Source organism: Haliotis rufescens, unplaced genomic scaffold (assembly GCF_023055435.1).
Source record: "Haliotis rufescens isolate VD_foot unplaced genomic scaffold, xgHalRufe1.0.p SCAF_24, whole genome shotgun sequence".
NCBI lineage: Eukaryota > Metazoa > Mollusca > Gastropoda > Lepetellida > Haliotidae > Haliotis > Haliotis rufescens.
The window spans coordinates 301411-324476 of NW_025963935.1; positions in this window are offsets into that span (position 1 = coordinate 301411).

The following is a 23066-nucleotide window of genomic DNA, read 5'->3' on the forward strand; positions in this document are numbered from 1 at the left end:
TGCACAGTAGTTGTTATAGTTGAACAGTACAGCTATCGGTGAAAATGTCATCCCTGAAAGCCTAACATGACCCAAAAATGATTGATGCACACAAACAGTTAAATGTACATATGAGGGAAATTTATTTCTCTTTAATTTTGTATTTGACCGCTGAATGCTCAATCAATTCATATCAGCAACGAATGACTTTTATCAATGTTGAAAGCAGAGGGTAATGTGTTTTTATTGCGTATTCCAATGGGACTATGATCAACATACAAGACCATTGTTCCTCGACAAATTATCAGTAACTTGTAGCGCACACAATAACTTAGTCTTCACCTGTATGTACCTTGTTTGTGAGAGTGATTGAAATGTGTTGTGGGTGGTTCACCACTTAAAGTGAGATCAAGGCGTTGTTAATAAAGAATGTTAACCCATGTTAACCGAGATTTACCATGCTATTGAGACCCGTGAAAATTCGGGTTAGAATAGGTCTTCAGCAACCAATGCTTGCTGTAAAAGGCGACTTTGCTTGTCGTAAGAGGCCACTATCGGGAACGGGTGGTCAGACTCGCTGACTTGATTGCTGAATATGTAATTGTACCCCAATTGTGTGGCATAAATAACTTGATTGTCTGGTCCAGACTCGATTATCTATCGACCGCCGTCATATAGCTGGAATATTGATGAGTGCGTCGTAAAACAACAATCCAACCAACCAACTAATAGTGCTATTGGGGTAGTAATGTTTAAATGATAATTCATATTTGTAGCAAACTGCTGTGAATCCTTTATCTATAGCCTTTGATTATAAGCAACGGTAAATGTATGCACATATACATGTAAGACGTGTCGTAATTTTAGAAAAGTGGAAATGGATATGAAACTCGCATACATTGCAAAGTAATAAATTACACACACGTGAGGAATCTGGTCATGGTCAGGAAATGCGTGTGTACTCAGATGTGTGAGGAATGTCAGGATGTCAAATATTGACCAGTATGCTGCAACCTTGGCTTGCACAATTGCTAGGTTTTCCTTTGAAAGTAAATCTCAACCCTCCTGGCATGGGTCAGAAATCTCAGGTCTGTCCTGTAAAGGTCCACATTTGTAAAACATGGAGGAAGTAACTACTCTGCCATATCGATGGCAAGCACGAATCAAAATTCCAAATTCTGCATTGAAACGATGTCACTTGAAATCACAAGACATACCCGTTTTTATTACCCACGTGGTGAAGATACAGGTGGTAAGATACTAAATCCGTACGTCACACGTGTGTCGTACAAGGTTGACCTTGTTTTATTCGTTTTGATTAGATAACCGTGACCTCTGTCACACCGGGACTACTTTTTTCATTCATAAAAAAACGCGAGACGTCATTCATTTTGCGATTACAAGGTAGAACTGAAGAAATTCATGAGAACGAGAGATAATTACAAACACTTTATTTAACCAAACAAGATAGTCACACGCATCAAATTCGGTTTGCATTCTATATAAGTTATGCATAGAGCTTCTACAGACATATAATCGAGCTAGATAAATAAATCGATTTACAATGTAGCGTGACGCACCCGACCACTTTCGCAACTTTCAATTTGGTACAGTTAACATGAATGTCTTTGGCGAACAGTCTGATTTTCCTCTTCCAAAATGGTACGGACGTGATATTCAGCTGATAGATCAAGGAAACCAAACCATTTTCATTGCACAGGCGGGACCCCGGCAGTGTGACCGACTGTTGGTCCGATATTCAAAGCGCGGCGCTAATGTGACATTTCAAATTTTCTTATCGGTGTCCTGCGTACTAACAACATGGCGCTTGAATTACCATAAGTTGAAGACTTTCTTCCAAAAGGATCCTGAGCGTCCACAAGGGAAAATTCCAATTTATACAAAATATACAATTTTGTATATTTGGTATTTCCAAAATATACATAGAACTTCCACTTCCACGATTAGCATAATTAGAACAGAGTTTGTAATTAGTTACATGCGGACTCCAGTTAATCAAGGCAGCTACATCAGTTGAGAGTGTGAGCTACTGGAGAAGAGGCGAGCAACTCAATGTGATTTATGAATTAGTGGAATTTTAATAAATAAACGAAGGCCTGTCGCATACAAGCATTCGAACATTGAACACGCACAATCGCAGATTTCTATCGTACATTTGAGGGTGAACGTGAACGAAGTCGTGCAGGATGCCTTGTAGCAATTTGTCTTCAGGACACACTGTGAGCTCAGGTGAGTTTATTAATGATGATATTTTCATTCATTCATAGATATGGCGATCATGAGCGCTGACACTATATGTGTTCGCAATAGAACATTTGGAAGACTAGACACATATTGATTCACTATATGACAACATCAAATCCAGTATTTGTTCAATGCAACAGGTTTAAAGCATTCAACATTGTGCATTATTATAGAATACAATGTGTGTCGCTTCGTCTTCCATGTCAAATACATTAATTATTTTTAAAAAATATAATTTAATACTACTATGACTTTTATATTATAACTCAAATTATGGAGTCTTACATGTCAAACCAGCAAACTATTGTACATATCATTAACATTGGAATTTCTGCTTACTGTGTTTGCGGTGGGGTCCAGACAATTCCCCAAATGGACAATTCCAAATACTACTGCGTAAAATATTAATGCTGATTTGGAGAAAATTACCAAATGGATAAAAGCAAGTAAAATTGAATCCAGAGAAAACAGAAACCTTTCTATTTCACGTTAAAGTAAAGTCTTCCCAAGTGCAAAACCCAATCTTAAAATGAAAGGAATTAATATTTATGACTTTGGGAATAATATTTCAGTCAGATTCTGATATTGACGATAGAGTAAAAAAGGAAATCCCTATGATTAATTGCCTTAGAAGTCTTAGATACCTTTCTGGTGTTCACCGCCGTGAACCATACTCACTCACTCAGTTAAATAACTCCTTTCACATACATCGTTAGAAGTTATGAACAAGCATATAATGCCCATAGTTTGGATAATTGTACCAAGAACAAGAATTAATCCTAGCATGATTACACTAAGATTCATTTCGGACGCTGAAATAATGCCGATTAGGCGTTAAAATTTAACTCACTCACTCAATACGGACTATACCGACTATTTGTGGGGCGATATGGGGTACAGGCCACAAGAAAATTTATAGAGAAACTAACACAGTCATTACACCTTTTTACAAGATGGAAAACATCTTTGCTGTTAGTAATTACATTTATAGAAATCGAACCAATATACAGGCTATATGTTGTAGAACAGAATGCTATGCCAAGTTATTCCTACCTGATACCATTAAAAATTGCAATAGTCATCTGATATAGAGGATTATTAAACTTGGACAGTGTTGCTCCTTATACAGTTAAGCCATGTTACCAGATTTTGTCAAATAATCCTTTTTCGCCTCGGACTCGGTTGTAGTGATTTAAACTTCCATTGGATGAAGGACAATATATTAAGAAACGATTAGCCTTTCTATTCTAAAGACTAAGTGAGTTTATATTCAGTGGTTTATGGGTAACAATTTGTCAATTTAGCTATTTTGAAATCGGTCCATGTACATCCTACGTTCGGGTTATGACTTAAGAATAAATTCATATTTTAAGACACGTACTAAGTATTAAACAGTTAAATAGCTTTTCTTAGTAATTTAACACCTTTCCATCGACCGCACCAAACTGTTGACCAATTGGTTTTGTTCTGTTTTAATGTATATATGTGTTTTGTTAATACAATTTGTATAAAGGAAGCTTGGTGGGGACTTTTGGGATATAAGAAATGAATACAGACTGCCATATTGTCTGAATGTCTTAACAATCACCGGGTGTGACAATGTAGACAGGATATTATTCGCGTTTCTCCATTAGCATACCGGTGTTGGTGCTTGGGGATATTAAATGTAACAGTTTGTTATCAGAGGAGATTGATAGTAAACTTTTAGTACCAGTTAGATATGATATCTATATGACTTCTTTCTGTTTGACAAAGGATTTAGGGTTTATGTGTGGGAAATCCTTTCACACTGATGGACGAAAGTCACTCAAACAGTATTCTACGTCAAATAAGATCAGAACACGTGTACAATTACAACATCCTCTGCCAATAACAACGAAATGTACAAATTAACGAACATGACCAACATTATTATTTCATGATAATGTAGGTGTCATGCATGTAATTATAGCTATATAAACATATGTTTAATAATTCAGTTTGTGTGAAGTCGGTCATAAATACAAGAAACAGTTGATTCTGAAATTCTTTAATCAGGTGCTTTTAAGTATATTTTCCCAATATTATATTATCCCAAAAAAGGCAAATATATTCATGTTATATTTTTTCAGTGAATTTTTTTAATACGAATTATGTAACATTTATGCTACCTTGATTTTATAAGACCAATGTTGTTGTTACAGACCCTGGCAGCGACTAGGTTCATTACATGTCATAAAAGTGCCGGGACATAATGTGGTGGCAATACATTCTCTAATTAACACCTATCACAAAGGGACGGGCCATTTGGGTTTGTCCTCAGGGAATGTGTTATGCAATTTGTATATTCACGAAATAACATTCAACAAACTATGTAAGGGTGATTTAGGATTGATGCATTTGTAATCCGTATAAATTAATGAATTACATTATTTTCTTAATCGTGTGCGAAATACGCATAATGTCGGAAAGCGCAAGTTAAATCCCCAAATACTGACTTCGTTCCTAAATAAATCACAACCCTCACTTATATTTGTATCACTGTATCACCGAAATTCTAACGATATTAATCACGTATCTTCAGAAATACTTAATCTTAACATTGAAACTGCCATCTTGATGTATTATTCTGTATTAAATGACATTAGATGTATGCTCCTATATCGCCGCTTAATTTGCGAGAATTAAACATTTGGTTTGCATCCAACCATGCGCGTGCCTAATTATACAGCATCAAGCTTTCAGAGCGCCAAATAAGTTTTCCAAAGTAGAAATTAAGCAAAACGAATATTTATCAAGTTTCCTTTTGCTAGAACATATGCATGCTGTTGTGGTTTTTCAAAAAAATCTTCGTTCTCTCTGTTGTTAACAATATTAAAACAACAAGTACTATAAAATAAAATACGGAAATATATTACATATTATTTACGCATCCGGCTGCTCACAATACAATGCTAGAAAACAATATTTGTGTCCTGGGGACTGAATACCAATTAGACCAGGCCAGCTCTACAGACACTGACTCTCTCAAAGACAGCAAGGTACATAAAACAGTTAATTGAAAACTGTAATCTCAAACATATCTAATGCTACTTCAACACTTTATCATATACTTTGCAGTTGAATATTCTGTAAAATTGAAATTAATCCTCTATTAGTTTACAGTGACGAGTCTTGTAGGCTATATAATGCAGGCACGGCCCGTTATGTATCATTCAATCTTTATCTTTCTCACTTTCTTATGAAGGCATAATGATCGATAGTCTCTTCTGTTGTAGTGTGAAATGTTAATTTATTGTGAGGCTAATCCCTTTCTCCAGACATTAATTGATTACTCACCAACAACTGACAAGGGATTACTCCTCGTTAAGGCAATACTAAGTGATACAGTATACTGCAGGTTAACAAGATCAATTAACTTATTTAGGGTTAAATGAAATTGTTTACTTAGAGTGCGATGCAATCCGTTTGATGTCGAATTACAAAAAGTGAATCTTCAAAAAGGCTCTGCATACTCAAAACTACCGGTAGCACCTGGCATTCACAAATAGTGTTGTTCTAATACATCAAGCTATAATACTGACACGTTGCTTAAGGGTTATCGGAATAAATTTGAATTTGATTTTCACATATTTCCCTGCTTTGCTCATGGGCATATACATGGTAATACATGCATATGCATTATAAATTTGAAATGCAATTATAAATAAAGTTGTTTTTCTTCAGAAGAGTCTTAACCGAGTCCTCGGGATACGCCATCGCAACCTTCCCGTCCAGAAGAAACAGAGGTACGAGGACGCATTAAAGATAGCTGAGTTGATGCCCTCCGAGGAAAGTAACTATGATGAAGACGGCATACAGATTTTTTACAGTACGAGTCGACGGAAATGCAGATGGCGAAGAGGCTCACAGATCAGACATACATGAAGAAGCTGGACAGTACAGCAGCTTTCCCTAAGGCAAGACGTGTCCGTTGACCACCATCCAAAAACCCATTCCCTGACATGAAGAAGGATATGTCATGGGTCAATACCGAGTATGGAATTCTGTAGTACTGGTGTGGTGTGGTGTGGTGTGGTGTGGTGTGTGTAACGAAATACATGTGGGTGGGTTAGTGACTGAATTTGCAGATGTGTGTGTTCGTGGTACTTCTATGGGTGTGTGATGCGTATTTTGTCTCGAAAGCCAAAATGGTTGGTTGTCTAAATAGTGACACTTTAATAAACTATTCTTATTCTTATTCTTCTTTTTGTTCATTGTCAAGATGCTGTGTATTACTCCCCAGACTGCTGGCATGTGTTATCATTTTTTATCTTCAAATATCACGATGTGCCCACTGATACCGTCATTATGTTGATTGCCTGAATGTTTAGAAATATCGGTTGCGAAATATTATATGATTGCTTTGTATAACATCGGTATGCTGTTCACTTTCATTGGGACTGGATGCTTTGCACAATAGCCAGAGTATCTCATGGTTAATTATTTTTTTATCATTTCCATTTACATAAGTAAAGAACATATCAATTTAATCTGAATACGTCAATGTGTCAATTTCTTGTTCTAAAAAGTACAGGTATAAGTATTCATATTCGACCTTTTATCATTTGTATTTGTAAGATTTTTAAAAAAATTCTTGCACCTGTTGTACATTAAATTTATTTGCTACAGATATTAGGCTGAGCCCCAAGATATGTTTTGAACATTTGATTGCATTTTAAGCAATTTTGGACAACATTCATACCAACAAATGTAACAGTGGCAAAAGTCAAATACACAAAGATGGCGGATGTAAAATTTCGGAGTTAAATCAATACTTTTAAAAAATCGGGAATAGTTTCTGCGCACCCGGCCATCTGGGTTCCAGCCACTAATGCCTACGTCCACTTTTGCCTACAGTTACTATTGCCTACAAAAAAATAAAGCAGTGTGGAATAATGCCTACACAATGAAAACAACATACCCATGCTAGGCATGACCTTTTGAAATGTATTTGAAATCATCAAATATCTGATGGTGTATACTATAAGAACTAATGCAATGATGCAGAAATGATGCACTGATAGTAGGTGTCGCTGAAAATCACCGGTGCATGACTTTGTTTATTGTAGACCGTAGGCATTAGTGGATGTAGGCATTAGTGGACGCCGCCGCCATCTGGGAGCAATACTGCCACAAAACTTGCAATGTCCCTTTAACCAATGTTGAAGCTTATTGAGAAAAGCATACCTTTGTACTTACTTATCTTTTGTAAAACATAAGACATTAATACAACATATATCCCCGTGTTATGGGTTTTCGGACGTTGAATAAACATTCAAAGTTTTTTTCACATGAACAACTGTAAAACATCTCATTCACTTATAAAAGACAACTTTATCATAAAAAAGTCACCATTGGAGTATTAACAATTTCTGTGTGAAAACAAATTTGGATACACCATATATACAAATTTGTATATTTTTGTATATGTTGTATATACAAACTTGTATATTTTTGTATATATCATGATTCCACTCTTGTATATGCTTTGGAAATATCATCATTCCAAAACATATACAAGCTTGTATAGATGGATTTTTTTTGCAGTGGTCGGTGCTGGTTTGTTTGCAAACAGAACAGCAGGCGCATGTTGTTAATGCGTATGCATAAACATGTCAACAATGCCCATATTTGGTCACATATCAATATTCATGGGCAACCAGATTTTGCAACCGGTTTCAGTTTGGCCTGTCAACGAACGGAAGTTGTTGTGTAATTACACTTAAATATATATTTAACGTGGGTAATAAATAAAATACCACACACATTCTCGTTAGATACCATTTTTGCGAAACTCGAGAACTTTCTATGGTATCTGATCTCGCTTTCGCTCGGTCAGATACCATAGAAAGTCCACTCGTTTCGTAAAAATGGTATCTAATGAGTGTAGTATTCTCTATATATGTTGTGTGAAGGTTTGATTGTACAGGATATTTTGTTGGAAAATTCCATTAACATGAGAACAACTGCCAGGACAGGATATGATACCTCACGAACGAGGAACTGTGATCAACATGTATCATTAAGACATAAGCCTCTCTTGTACACGATGATTATAAAGGTATGCTATAGACTACTATTGTGACTTACTCCTTGCGGTTGCGTCATGTCATTATACACGACAACCTCAGAATGCTTCAGTTGGCCTTGAAGATAAACCACGGTTTAGGTTATTGTGACCAATCTGTTCCTGTCAACAGTGTTTCGTTACTGTGGGGAACCAGATTAAGATGAGAGGGTTTCCTAGAAATACCTGCTGTGATTTGCGTTTTTACCAAACAAAAGGGCCATCAGCGTCAAACGTTCGTCCTTGTAGGTAAATCACAACAACCCCCACACACACTCTCTCCGACACCCATCGAAGTACTATGAACTTTACTGGTCATCTGTCAATCTGACTATTATAAACATTACAGTTTCGGTACCAATCTAAAACTACCAACCACATCTGTCGTGTTACCCACCTAAGTACTATCACACTGATCTATCTAGTTCCCATCTAAATACTACCAACCACATCTGTTGTGTTACCGACCTAAGTACTATCACCCTGACCTGTCTGGTTCCCAATGAAGTACAAGGAACTTTACTTGTCGGGCACGTTTCCTTTTCAGTGTCACTTTAATTACTATCAACCTTACCTGTCGGGTACCCATCTAAATATTATCAACCTTCCTTCCTTCAGAGTGATATCAACCTCATCTTTCTTGCAGACTGATCTATATGTATCAGAGCGTGTGGCAAATTCTGATGTTAGGTATATCCATTAAACAGCTGGTCAGGTCCTCTCTAAAGGTTGTTTAGTTGGCAACAGTGAAGTGTCAGAACAGTATGTGTGGCAACATGTCGAAGTCTATGCATGTCACCAGTTGTATATGCATCACGGCAGTTTGAACCCCAGCACTCGCTTGACAAAGTCGACAACACTCTGTCGATGACAACGTTAGTTTTATATATATTGAACAACAAAAGCTCCTGTGACATTAAATAAAATTTTATGCAAAGTTATGTTTTCTTCCAAATCTGAAACAATTTCGGTTTGCAACAGATAAAAGACTCCTGTAAGTGTTCAAATGGTTTTATTTGCCATAATGACTTTAGAAAATGCGTGATTTCATAAAAAACATGAAAATTCCAAAATGTCAATTTACAAATCAATAACAAGCAACACATCTTCGTCTCATGGAATGGACCAGGCGAGGCACAAAGTTATGAGGGATATCTACTGGAGCATGTTTCGAAGTTCCTGGAGTGCTCGTGGAACACGTGGTTGACGTCGAAGCCGCGGATGCATCTCATCCCACATGTGCTCGATTGGTGAGAGATCAGGGGAGCGAGCCGCCTAGGGGATGACATTCACGTTGTTTTGTTGAAGAGATTTCTTAACAAGTCGAGCAATATGAGGCCGGGCGTTGTCATGTCGAAAGGTAATGCCTTGGCCATGACGACACAAAAAACGGTAAAACAACAGTGCCGATGATCTCGTCGCGGTAGCGCTGTCCATCAAGATTTCCCTGTACCACTATCAAACGGGTCTTCTGTCGTGCTGTAATCACACCCCATATCATAACGCTGCCGCCCCGAACCAATCTTCTTCCATGACACAATGATTGACGTAACGTTAACCTCGACGTCGTCCATCTCTGTGGCTGAGGTGAAAACGAGACTTGTCAGTGAATAGAACTTATCCGCACTGCATGGACGGCCACTGTACCACTGGAGCCGTGCTTGATGGTGTTTACCTGTAATAATGGGACGTCTGGCGGGTCGTCTGCCGACAATCCCTGCACATCTGAGGCGACACGTACGGCTTGTGAAGATATTCGTCGAAGGCCAGGGATGCTTCTCGCAGTCACTGTTGCTGGCTGGAATCGATTTTGTAGGTGTGTTGTTCCAATCCAGTTGTCTTGTCGATTATTGATTACGCATGACCTACCACACCGATGATGGTCTCTGACTGCATTCGTCTGTTGACAACGTTGCTATAAACACCAAATGGTGTTTCTGTGGTCGTGAAGTTGTCTTGCATCAACGCGTTGACTCGATCCTGCGTCAAGGATTCTAATGGCTCGCAGACGCTTATATTCGGAGAGGCGTGGCATTTCGGAATTTTGAATAATTGCGTAATTTTGTGGTTTTTCTGAGTGATTGTTGTCAGCACGATGCTAAACAATTCATATGGAATCCCGTTAATGCACATGTTTTCAAACCCATTATTTGGTAGTGAAATGGGGCTTGCAATAAAGTCAATTTTTGCATGGAATGCATACTTTTCTGTAGCAGGTGCGTTTTTGTGACTTGATTCCATAAATATACTACAATATTGAAAACCATACTTTACTTGTTTGAAAAATGCACAAATATATTGGCGTCACGGGAACTTTTGTTGTTGAGTATACTATTCACAACAATTTTTTTTTTAAATTGAGACCGCCTCCATGGTCTAGTGGTACAGCGTTCGCCCTGAGAGCGGACGGTTCGGGGATTCCCAGCCGCATCAAATCAAACTACATTAAAAGATGATACTTGTTGTTACCCTGTCTGGCGCTCAGCATTATGGGTTTCAAACAAAGACTGGTCGGCTTGGAGTATATTGTGTCTGAGTGGGGTATTCATGTTTAACTGCGGCATGGTATATCAGTGGGATAGCACTATAAAGCAACATCAGTCAGTCCAAGTTTCAATGTGCCATGTCCAGAGGTCAAGTTTTTATTCACAACTCTTACTGCCAAGTATTCTCTCGAAACAAGGAAGGAGATTTGACAGTGTTGAAAATAAATCAGCAGATTAGATGAAAAATGTCACGAACGAATAGCCTTGCTGTGGCTGAACAGTTTGTAACATTTTCGTAAACTTTGATATGTTAACAGCAAATATAATTCAGTTTTATGTCATCTTAAGACCGATATGTGAGTATGTTATAATTACAAGATTGGTTGGACATGGGCTGGTCATGAGCAATTGACATGTATTTGATGTTACATGACTATACACTGATATTATTTCTGAAGTTTATCAGTTAACAAAAGCGACAAGAGCCCAGCCAAACGTCGACTGCCCTAGATATTCCTACCACATCAGGAGCGCGTGTCATGATTCACTATCAAACAATGATGATACTGGGCGCTCGCCACCTGGGGACTGCCACAATCACATGCAAAGGCAAGTGTTCACCCGAATAGGCACGGGAACATACGGTACAAATCAAAATAGGGAATTGCATCGAACATCATTTTTGTCACTGATACGTCAAATCTGGAAATGCCGTCTGCACGTCCAAAGCAAAACCTTTCGAAAGCCCCATGCACCCAGGCCCGTAATCCAACCAAAACCAACCAAAAAAAAAAACCCCAGCACGACGCTTGCCGAAATCCAAATCCAGACATTTTCCCCTAACCCATAGTAATCTATTCCAGTTCTGGAGTAGATCGTATTTACCTGTATTAATCGCGGAATGACATTTATCGCCAGTTACAGGAGCCCGCGATAAACAGAACATGATAAGGCACGCACCAAACCTATACTCTTGATGTACATGTTGCTCTTATTAAAAAACTGTTGGGTTAACAAGTGAGCGTATTATGCTATGCTTTCTTTCCTGCTGTGCTAGCATTCTAATTGGAAACAATGACATCAATTGTTACCGCTCATCTTCCTATATAATTTAAACAAGGTTGGGCTCATGGCAAACATATTTAAATATAATACAACAGCAAAACTTACTTATCCTTAATTTAATACCTTAATATTTTAAGAAAATACCAGTGAAGATCCGAGTTGGAAAACGTTCCGAGCAACCCATGCTTGTCGTAATCAGCGACTAACAGGATCGGCTGGTCAGACTCACTGACTTGGTTGGTGCATATCCCAATCGATACTCATGATGTCAATCACTGCATTGTCTGGTGCCAGTCCAATGAGAAACCATGCCACATCATGAATACCCCACTCAAAATGTACTCCGAACGGACCAGTCTTTATTTTAGCCCCTTAATGCCCAGCGCAAGGCAGGGTAACAACATGTACCACCTTTAAACGTATTTTGGTACGACGCGGCCGGGGATTAAACCACTGACCTTCCTTTCTCCAGGCGGACGTTAGACCACGGTGGCTGTCCATGACGACAGAGTATACAATAACTCATAATTGTTCAATCAATAGTTTCAAATGTCAATAACATATATATTATATAACAGATTCTTGTGAGGTGGTAATGCTTTCATCTCCACATTTTACCCTTGTCCGTGTGCTCTTGTTCTATTCAGCAAGCAGTCCAACATATCCAATAACACTGACCCAGCCTAGCTCTAGCGGGATTCTCCTAGACTAACACTTAATTGATGAATACATTTCTTTAAAATATTTTTGCTTTCCTCTTCTGCTGTTTTCATAAGTGGATCAAGGAAACTAGACTTGGTTTAGTTTGATATAGACTTGCCTTGGCTTTTATTGTCCGTAACAGCAGCTGGCTGGTGGGTATCACAACTAACATGGCCAACTAAGTTCTCAAGAAAACAAGAACCTAATCAGTGAAGGGTTCTTTATTGAAGTAGTCAGTGCAAACATTAGAGAGAAATTGCTGCAGTGCATCGGATAAATCATATCGAAGTTCTGGATCGACATCAGACGGTAGATTACATATTATGTGAGACCTTTTATTATCAAATTAGTAATTGATATTCTTTTTAGAAATGTGTTCCCAAAGTCAGGTTCAGCAGCTTTTTGTCACTCGGGCTTCGAAGAACTTTCACCAATTTACTGTTTCAGCTAATGTTGATGATGCAGTCAGGTACAGTCAGTTTACTTTCACAGCAGTCTAATCTGGATATAAACATACTGTGCCGTCATGTATATTACCTGTAGATTTGCCAGTAGTAAATTGCACTTGGAACAAAGGATGCAAGGTGAGGTTTAAATGTTAAATGTAGCACTGTCAGTCAGCAGGCAGCACAGCGCGTCTTTGAAAATACAGTATTTAATTTCCTGATTTTACCATCACATAATTACTCACTTATCTGTTGGAAAATAATTCTAAATACGTCGGCTCAGTCTCATGTGTTGAGTGGGTTGGTAAATTAACCGAACGTTACCCGACATTGCTTTGTAAATTTATAAAATTATGAGAGGCCGCAAACATGGGTCATGGGCCGAGACATCGAATATTTGTATCGCGGTAGGGAAGAAAAATTGCCCAATAATTAAATAAATCGATGTTCAGATGCCGGGATATCGTACATACAACAAGACTAAAGTTCAACATTGCGGACACCGTACACTGCAGTCTGAATGCAGGCATGCATGAATGTACATGAATATGTTGTCTGTGTATTGAATTGCCGACGTGAGGTGATTCAGCCTTGAACACGGATCCTGGCATCGTTGTTGACGTATCTGTATTTCATGGGAGGAGCTGTGCAGGGTCCGTGTAAGTACATGTGCAGGCTTTACATCCGTTGCGGACTCTGTTGTTCCACCTCGTTTCCACCATCGTTTCTGGGCCAAGGAGCGGATATAGCGCTCTCGAGTGTTGGCGTTGACAACACTCTACTCACGGCATAATGGGCCGCATGCATGAAAGCATTTCAGTAAAATAATTTACCTTTTTAAACTTTTCTATCTCTGAAATTTCGGTCGTATTTAGGGGTTGTGGGTCTCAGTTGGGGGATTCAGTTGGGGGAATCAGTTGGGGGTTGAGGCTGTGGGTTGTTGGATGAAGCTGTGGGTTTCAGTCTTGGGTTGAAGCTGTTGGTTTCAGTTGTGGGTTTCAGTTGTGCGTTGTAGGTTGCAGTTGTATGTTGCAATTTGAAGTTGTGGGTTGCAATTGTGGGTTGCAGTTCCGCATCGCCAGTTTTAGTCGTCGGTTGTGGATTTCAGTTGTTTGAAGCTGTGGGTTGCGGGTTGCAGTTAAGAGTTGTTGGTTTCAGGTGTTTGTTTTGGGTTAAAGCTGTGGGTCGCTGTTGTGGGTTGAAACTGTGGGTTGTGGGTTTCGGTTATGGATTGAAGCTGTGGGTCGAGGGTTTCAGTTGTGAGTTGAAGCTGTGGGTTTCAGTTGTGGGTTGAAGCTATGGGTTTCATTTCTGGCGTGAAGCTGCCGGTTTCGGTTGTCGGTTAAAGTTGTGGGCTTCAGTTGTTGATTGAAGCTGTGGGTTTCATATGTGGATTGAAGCTGTGGCTTTCACTTGTGGATTGAAGCTGTGGGTTTCAGTTCTGGGTTGAAACTTTGGGTTTCAGTTGTGGGTTGAAGCTGTACGATTCAGTTGTGGGTCGACGCTGTGGGTTTCGGTAGTGGGTTTCAGTTATGGATTGTTGGTTTTAGTTGTGCGTTTCAAATGGGGATTGAAGCTGTGGGTTTTGGCTTTCAGTTGTTGGTTGAAGCTGTGGATCGTGGGTTTCAGTTGCTGGTTGAAGCTCTGGGTTGTGGGTTTCAGTTGTGGGTTTCAAATGGGGATTGAAGCTTTGGGTTGTGGCTTTCAGTTGTGGGTTGAAGCTGTGGATCGTGGGTTTCGAGTTGTTGGTTGAAGCTGTGGGTTGTGGATTTCAGTTGTGGGTTTCAGTTATGGATCGTTGGTTTAAGTTGTGTGTTTCACTTGTGGGTTGACGCTGTGCGTTTCACTTGTTGGTTGAAGCTGTGGGTTTCAGTTGCGCATTGAGGCTGTGGGTTGCAAGTTGTGGGTTGAAACTTTGCGCTTCAGTTGTGGGTTGAAGCTGTGGGTTTCAGTTTTGTGGTGAAGCGGTTAGGTTCAGTTGTAGATTTCAGTTGAGGGTTGAAGCTGTGGGTTGTGGGTTGAAGGTGTGGGTTGCACTTATGGATTGTGGGTTTCAGTTCTGTTTGAAGCTGTGGGTTGTGGGTTTCAGTTGTGGGTTTCAAGTGTGGGTTGAAGCTGTGGGTTGTTGATTTCAGTTGTGGGTTGAAGCTGTGGGTTTCAGTTGCGGATTGAAGCTGTGGGTTTCAGTTGTGGGTTGAAGCTGTGGGTTGTGGGTTTCAGAAGAGGGTTGCTGATTGATGCTGTGGGTTTCAGGTGTGAGTTGAAGCTGTGGGTTGTGGGATGAAGCTGTGGATTTCAGTTGTGGGTTGAAGCTGTGGGTTTCAATTGTGGGTTTAAGCTGTGTTGTAGGTTTCAGTTGTAGGTTGCTGTTTGAAGCTGTGGGTTGCAGTTGTACATTGCAATTCTGCGTCACCCGTTTAAGTTGTGGGTTGTTGGTTTTAGTTGTAGGTTGCAATTTTTAAGTTGTTGGTTGCAGTTGTGTGTTGCAGTTCTGCATCACCAGTTTCAGTTGTCGGTTGTGGATTTCAGATGGGAGTTGAAGCTGTTGGTTCCAGTTGTGGGTTGTGGGTTTCAGTTGTGAGTTGAAGCTGTGGGTTTCAAATGAGGGTTGAAGCTGCCGGTTTCATTTTTGGGTTGAAGCTGTTGGTTTCAGTTGTGGGTTGAAGCTATGTGGGTTGTGGGGTGAATCTGTAAGCTAAGGATTAAAGCTGTTGGTTTCTGTTGTGTGTTGAAGCTGTCAGCTTCAGTTGTGGTTTAAAGCCGTGGGTTGAAGCTGTAGGTTTCAGTTTTGTGATGAAGCTGTGGGTTGTGGGTTGCACTTATGGATTGTGGGTTTCAGTTCTGTTTGAAGCTGTGGGTTGTGGGTTTCAGTTGAGGGTTTCAAGTGTGGGTTAAAGCTGTGGGTTTCAGTTGCGGATTGAAGCTGTGGATTTCAGTTGAGGGTTGAAGCTGTGGGTTGAAGTTATGGATTATGGGTTTCAGTTGTGTGCTGAAGTTGTGGGTTGAAGCTGTATGTTGTGGGTCTCAGTTGTGGGTTGTAGCTGTAGGTTGAAGCTGTGGGTCGAAGCTGTGCGTTTCACTTGTGGGTTGAAGCTGTGGCTTGCAGTTGTGGGTTGACGCTGTGGGTTTCAGTTGTGGGTTTTGGATTTCAGTCGTGGGATTCAGCTGATGGTTGTAGTTGTTGGTTTTGGATTTCAGTTGTGGGTTGTAGCTGTGTGTTGTGGGTTCCAGAAGAGGGTTGCTGATTGATGCTGTGGGTTTCAGGTGTGAGTTGAAGCTGTGGGTTTCATATGTGGATTGAAGCTGTGGCTTTCACTTGTGGATTGAAGCTGTGGGTTTCAGTTCTGGGTTGAAACTTTGGGTTTCAGTTGTGGGTTGAAGCTGTACGATTCAGTTGTGGGTCGACGCTGTGGGTTTCGGTTGTGGGTTTCAGTTATGGATTGTTGGTTTTAGTTGTGCGTTTCAAATGGGGATTGAAGCTGTGGGTTTTGGCTTTCAGTTGTTGGTTGAAGCTGTGGATCGTGGGTTTCAGTTGCTGGTTGAAGCTCTGGGTTGTGGGTTTCAGTTGTGGGTTTCAAATGGGGATTGAAGCTTTGGGTTGTGGCTTTCAGTTGTGGGTTGAAGCTGTGGATCGTGGGTTTCGAGTTGTTGGTTGAAGCTGTGGGTTGTGGATTTCAGTTGTGGGTTTCAGTTATGGATCGTTGGTTTAAGTTGTGTGTTTCACTTGTGGGTTGACGCTGTGCGTTTCACTTGTTGGTTGAAGCTGTGGGTTTCAGTTGCGCATTGAGGCTGTGGGTTGCAAGTTGTGAGTTGAAACTTTGCGCTTCAGTTGTGGGTTGAAGCTGTGGGTTTCAGTTTTGTGGAGAAGCGGTTAGGTTCAGTTGTAGATTTCAGTTAAGGGTTGAAGCTGTGGGTTGTGGGTTTCAGTTGTGGGTTGCACTTATGGATTGTGGGTTTCAGTTCTGTTTGAAGCTGTGGGTTGTGGGTTTCAGTTGTGGGTTTCAAGTGTGGGTTGAAGCTGTGGGTTGTTGATTTCAGTTGTGGGTTGAAGCTGTGGGTTTCAGTTGCGGATTGAAGCTGTGGGTTTCAGTTGTGGGTTGAAGCTGTGGGTTGTGGGTTTCAGAAGAGGGTTGCTGATTGATGCTGTGGGTTTCAGGTGTGAGTTGAAGCTGTGGGTTGTGGGATGAAGCTGTGGATTTCAGTTGTGGGTTGAAGCTGTGGGTTTCAATTGTGGGTTTAAGCTGTGTTGTAGGTTTCAGTTGTAGGTTGCTGTTTGAAGCTGTGGGTTGCAGTTGTACATTGCAATTCTGCGTCACCCGTTTAAGTTGTGGGTTGTTGGTTTTAGTTGTAGGTTGCAATTTTTAAGTTGTTGGTTGCAGTTGTGTGTTGCAGTTCTGCATCACCAGTTTCAGTTGTCGGTTGTGGATTTCAGATGGGAGTTGAAGCTGTTGGTTCCAGTTGTGGGTTGTGGGTTTCAGTTGTGAGTTGAAGCTGTGGGTTTCAAATGAGGGTTGAAGCTGCCGGTTTCATTTTTGGGTTGAAGCTGTTGGTTTCAGTTGTGGGTTGAAGCTATGTTGGTTGTGGGGTGAATCTGTTAGCTAAGGATTAAAGCTGTTGGTTTCTGTTGTGTGTTGAAGCTGTCGGCTTCAGTTGTGGTTTAAAGCCGTGGGTTGAAGCTGTAGGTTTCAGTTTTGTGATGAAGCTGTGGGTTGTGGGTTGCACTTATGGATTGTGGGTTTCAGTTCTGTTTGAAGCTGTGGGTTGTGGGTTTCAGTTGAGGGTTTCAAGTGTGGGTTGAAGCTGTGGGTTTCAGTTGCGGATTGAAGCTGTGAATTTCAGTTGAGGGTTGAAGCTGTGGGTTGAAGTTATGGATTATGGGTTTCAGTTGTGTGCTGAAGTTGTGGGTTGAAGCTGTATGTTGTGGGTCTCAGTTGTGGGTTGTAGCTGTAGGTTGAAGCTGTGGGTTGAAGCTGTGCGTTTCACTTGTGGGTTGAAGCTGTGGCTTGCAGTTGTGGGTTGACGCTGTGGGTTTCAGTTGTTGGTTTTGGATTTCAGTTGTGGGTTGTAGCTGTGTGTTGCAGTCGTGGGTTTAAGATGTGGGTTGTGGGTTTCAGAAGAGGGTTGCTTATTGATGCTGTGGGTTTCAGGTGTGTGTTGCCGCTGTGGGTTTCAGTTGTGGGTTTTCGGTTTCGGTTGTGGGTTTCATGTGTGGGTTTTGAATTTCAGTTGTTGGTTGAAGCTGTGGGTTGCAGTTGTGGGTTTTAGTTATGGGTTGAAGCTTTTGATTTCAGTTGTGGATTGAAGCTGTGGGTTTCAGGTGTGGGTTAACGCTCTGGGTTTCAGTTGCGGATTGCATTGTGGATTGAAGCTGTGGGTTTCAGTTGTGGGTTGAAGCTGTAAGTTTCAGTTTTGTGTTGAAGCTGTGTGTTTTAGTTGCTGGTTGAAGATGTAGATTTCAGTTGTGGGTTGAAGCGGTGAGTTTCACTTTTGTGGTGAAGCGGTGGGGTTCAGTTGTGGGTTGTTGGTCGAAGGTGTGGGTTGAAGTTATGGATTGTTGGTTTCAGTTGTGCGCTGAAGTTGTGGGTTGTGCGTTTAAAGTGTCGGGAGAAGCTGTGGGTTGTGGGTTTCAGTTGCGAGTTGAAGATGTGGGTTACAATTCTAGATTGTGGGTTTCAATTGAGGGTTGAAGCTGTATGTTGTGGGTCTCAGTTGTGGGTTGAAGCTGTAGGTTGAAGCTGTGGGTTAAAGGTGTGCGTTTCAGTTGTGGGTTCAAGGTGTGGCTTGCAGTTTTGAGTTGAAGCTGTGGGTTTCAGTTGTGGGTTTTGGATTTCAGTTGTGGGTTTTAGCTGTGGGTTGCAGTTGTGGGTTTAAGCTGTTTTTTGTGGGTTCCAGAAGAGGGTTGCTTATTGATGCTGTGGGTTTCAGATGTGAGTTGACGCTGTGGGTTTCAGTTGTGGGTTTTCATTATCGGTTGTGGGTTTCAGGTCTGTGTTTTGAATTTCAGTTGTTGGTTGAAGCTGTGTGTTGCAGTTGTGGGTTTTAGTTATGGGTTGAAGCCGTTAGTTGTGGGTTGAAGCTGTTGATTTCAGTTGTGGATTGAAGCTGTGGGTTTCAGGTGTGGGTTGACGCTCTGGGTTTCAGTTATGGATTGCAGTGTGGATTGAAGCTTTGGGTTTCAGTTGCGGATTGAAGCTATGGATTTCAGTTGTGGGTTGAAGCTGTACGTTTCAGGTTTGTGTTGAAGCTGTGTGTTTAGTTGCTGGTTGAAGAGGTAGATTTCAGTTGTGGGTTGAAACGGTGGGTTTCAGGTGTGGGTTGACGCTCTGGGTTTCAGCTGTGGATTGCAGTGTGGATTAAACCTGTGGGTTTCAGTGGTGGGTTGAAGCTGTACGTTTCAGCTTTGTGTAGAAGCTGTGTGTTTTAGTTGCTGGTTGAAGATGTAGATTTCAGTTGTGGGTTGAAGCGGTGAGTTTCACTTTTGTGGTGAAGCAGTGGGGTTCAGTTGTGGGTTTCAGTTGAGGGTTGAAGCTGTGGGTTGTCGGTCGAAGGTGTGGGTTGAAGTTATGGATTGTTGGTTTCAGTTGTGCGCTGAAGTTGTGCGTTGTGCGTTTAAAGTGTCGGGAGAAGCTGTGGGTTGTGGGTTTCAGTTGCGAGTTGAAGATGTGGGTTGCAATTCTGGATTGTGGGTTTCAATTGTTAGTTGAAGCTGTAGATTAAAGCTGTGGGTAACAGCTGTGCGTTTCAGTTGTGGGTTGAAGGTGTGGCTTGCAGTTGTGAGTTTACGCCGTGGGTTTCAGTTGTGGGTTTTGGATTTCAGTTGTGGGTTTCAGCTGTGGGTTGCAGTTGTGGGTTTAAGCTGTGGGTTCTTGGTTCCAGAAGAGGGTTGCTTATTGATGCTGTTGGTTTCAGGTGTGAGTTGACGCTGTGGGTTTCAGTTGTTGGTTTTCGGTATCAGCTGTGAATTTCAGTTCTGTGTTTTGGATTTCAGTTGTGGGTTGAAGCTGTGGGTTTCAGTTGTTGGTTGTTGTTTTTAGTTTTGGTTCAAGCCGTTAGTTTTGGGTTGAAACCGTTGATTTCAGTTGTGGGTTCAAGCTGATGGTTTTACCTGTGGGTTTCAGTTATAGGTTGAAGCTATGGGTTTCAGTTATGGTTTGAAGCTGTCGGTTTCAGTTGTTGGTTGAAGTTGTGGGTTTCAGTTATGGGTTTAAATTTGGGCTTCAGTTGCAGGTTGAAGCTGTTGGTATCAGTTGTTGATTGAATCTGTGGGTTTTAGCTGTGGGTTTTAGCTGTGGGTTTCGGTAGTAGGATGAAGCTGTGGGTTTCGGTTGTGGGATGAAGCTGTGGGTTTCGGTTGTGGGATGAAGCTGTGGGTTTGGGTTGTGTGTTGCCGCTGTGGGTTTCGGTTGTTGACTAAATTTGTAGGTTTCTGTTTTGGGTTGCACCTGTGGGTTTCTGTTTTGGGTTGACGCTGTGGATTTCTGTTCTGGATTGAAGCTGTGGGTTTGAGTTGTTGGTTGACGCTGTTGGTTTAAGTTGCGGGTTGAAGATGTGGGTTTCGGTTGTTGATTGAAGATGTTGGTTTCAGTTGCGGGTTGAAGCTGTGGATTTGAGTTGTGGGATGAAGATGTGGGTTTCAGTTGTGGGTTGAAAATGTAGGTTTCAGTTGTGGGTTGAAGCTGTTGGTTTCAGTTGTGGTTTGAAGCTATTGGTTTCAGTTGTGGGTTGAAGATGTTGGTTTCAGTTGTGGGTTGAAACTGTGGGTTTCAGTTATGGGTTGAATCTGTGGGTTTCAGTTGTGGGTTAAAGCAGTTGGTATAAGTTGCGAGTTGAAGCTGTGGATTTCAGTTACGGGTTGAAGCAGTGGATTTCGGTAGTGAATTGCAGCTGTAGGTTTAGGTTGTGGATTGGAGCTGTGTGTTTCAGTTGCTGGTTGAAGCTGTAGGTTTCAGTTGTGTGTTGTTGCTGAGGGTTTCGGTTGTGGATGAAGCTGTGGATTTCATTTTTTTGTTGAAGCTGTTGGTTTCAGTTGTGAGCTGAAGCTGTGGATTTCGGTTGTTGTTGGAAGCTGTGGAATTCAGTTGTGGTTTGAAGCTGTTGGTTTCAGTTGCGGGTTGAAGATGTAGGTTTCAGTTATGAGTTGAAGCTGTGGGTTTCAGTTGTGTTTTGAAGCTGTCGGTTTCAGTTGTGGATTAAAGTTGTGGGTTTCAGTGTTGGGTTGAAGCTGTGGGTTTCAGTAGTTGTGGGTTAAAGCTGTGGGTTTCAGTTGTGGGTGGAAGCTATAGGTTGAAGCTGTGGGTTTCAGTTGTGAGCTGAAGCTGTGTTTTTCGGTTGTGGGTGGAAGCTGTGGATTTCAGTTTTGAGTTGAAGCTGTGGGTTTCTGTTGTGAGCTGAAGCTGTGAATTTCGGTTGTGGATGGAAGCTTTGGGATTCAGTTGTGGTTTGAAGCTGTTGGTTTCAATTGCGGGTTTAAGATGTAGGTTTCAGTTGTGAGTTGAAGCTTTGAGTTTCAGTTGTGTTTTGAAGCTGCTGGTTTCAGTTGTGGATTAAAGTTGTGGGTCTCAGTGGTAGGTTGAAGCTATAGGTTTCAGTTGTGGGTGGAATCTGTGGGTTTCAGTATGTGTGGGTTAAAGCTGTGGATTTCAGTGATGGGTTAAAGCTGTGGGTTTCAGTTGTGGGTTGAAGCTATGGGTTTCAGTTATGGGTTTAATCTGTAGATTTCAGTATAGATTGAAGCTGTGGGTTGAAGCTGAGATTGAAGGTTTGTGTTGCAGTTGAGGCAGTGGGTTTTACTTGTGGATTGAAGCTGTGGGATGTGGAACATAGGAAACTAGTCTTTGTTTAGTGTGATATAGACTTGCCCGAGCTTTTAGTAACAGAAATAGATTTTATATATAAAGCCCACAGTCATGGCCCAGGACTATTTGATTGAAGACCAACTGAACTAAGAAGAGTTGAGGTAAAATCCTAGGTTTTAAACAACTGGATATACTAAAACACACTCTTCATCTGTTGGGTAGTAGACAGTCGATGAAAGCAAAGGCAAGACACCGTAGATTGCCGTTGATGGCATAAATCTGATCAAAGAGACGAGTAGAATGTACCATCCGCATACAGCAGAGTAAATGTTGGCAGCTGCCAGAGATCCCTGTCGGTGGTGTCGATTAGTAGTCTCTCGCCAATCTCGGTTCAGTTAAAGGCCATTCTCAACTTTAACCCTTTATATTTTTGTAACAATAATCCCAATTTAATGTAACGCGTCCGGCATTTAAGTAACAGCAGATTAAAGTTTACTTGCAAACTTTTGTGATTTACTTTTTGATTAACTTCTCAGCTAACTCACAAATTAATTTGATGGAGATTTATACTACCAAGATATATCTAAAACAGTAAACTCATATAAGCTTTCCACTTACGAATTGTAATTTCCTACAGCAATACGTGTCCACCATTGCAATAGTCTGCAGTTAAAAGGTCTTACTAGCTTCAATGATTCTAACCATTAGCACACATACAGGCTACACACATATATCTCACAAAGGTGGGAACAGTGTCCCGCTCACATACAGGCCACAAAACAGAAAGGTGGAAACACATACTAGCTACACACATATATCTAACAAAAGAGGCTACACAAATATACCTGACAAAGGTGGGAACTTTGTCGTACGGCATAAGTAGTGATTACAAACAAATTTATCATAAATGTGGGAACGGCGTTCTCCCGCATACATACTGGGTACAAACATATATATCATCAAGGTGGGAACGTTCTTCTCCGGCATACATACTGGGTACAAACATATATATCATCCAGGTGGGAACGGTGTTCTCCGGCATACATACTGAGTACAAACATATATATCATCAAGGTGGGAACCGTGTTCTCCGGCATACATACTGAGTACAAACATATATATCATCAAGGTGGGAACGGTGTTCTCCGGCATACATACTGGGTACAAACATATATAGCATCAAGGTGGGAACGGTGTTCTCCGGCATACATACTGAGTACAAACATATATATCATCAAGG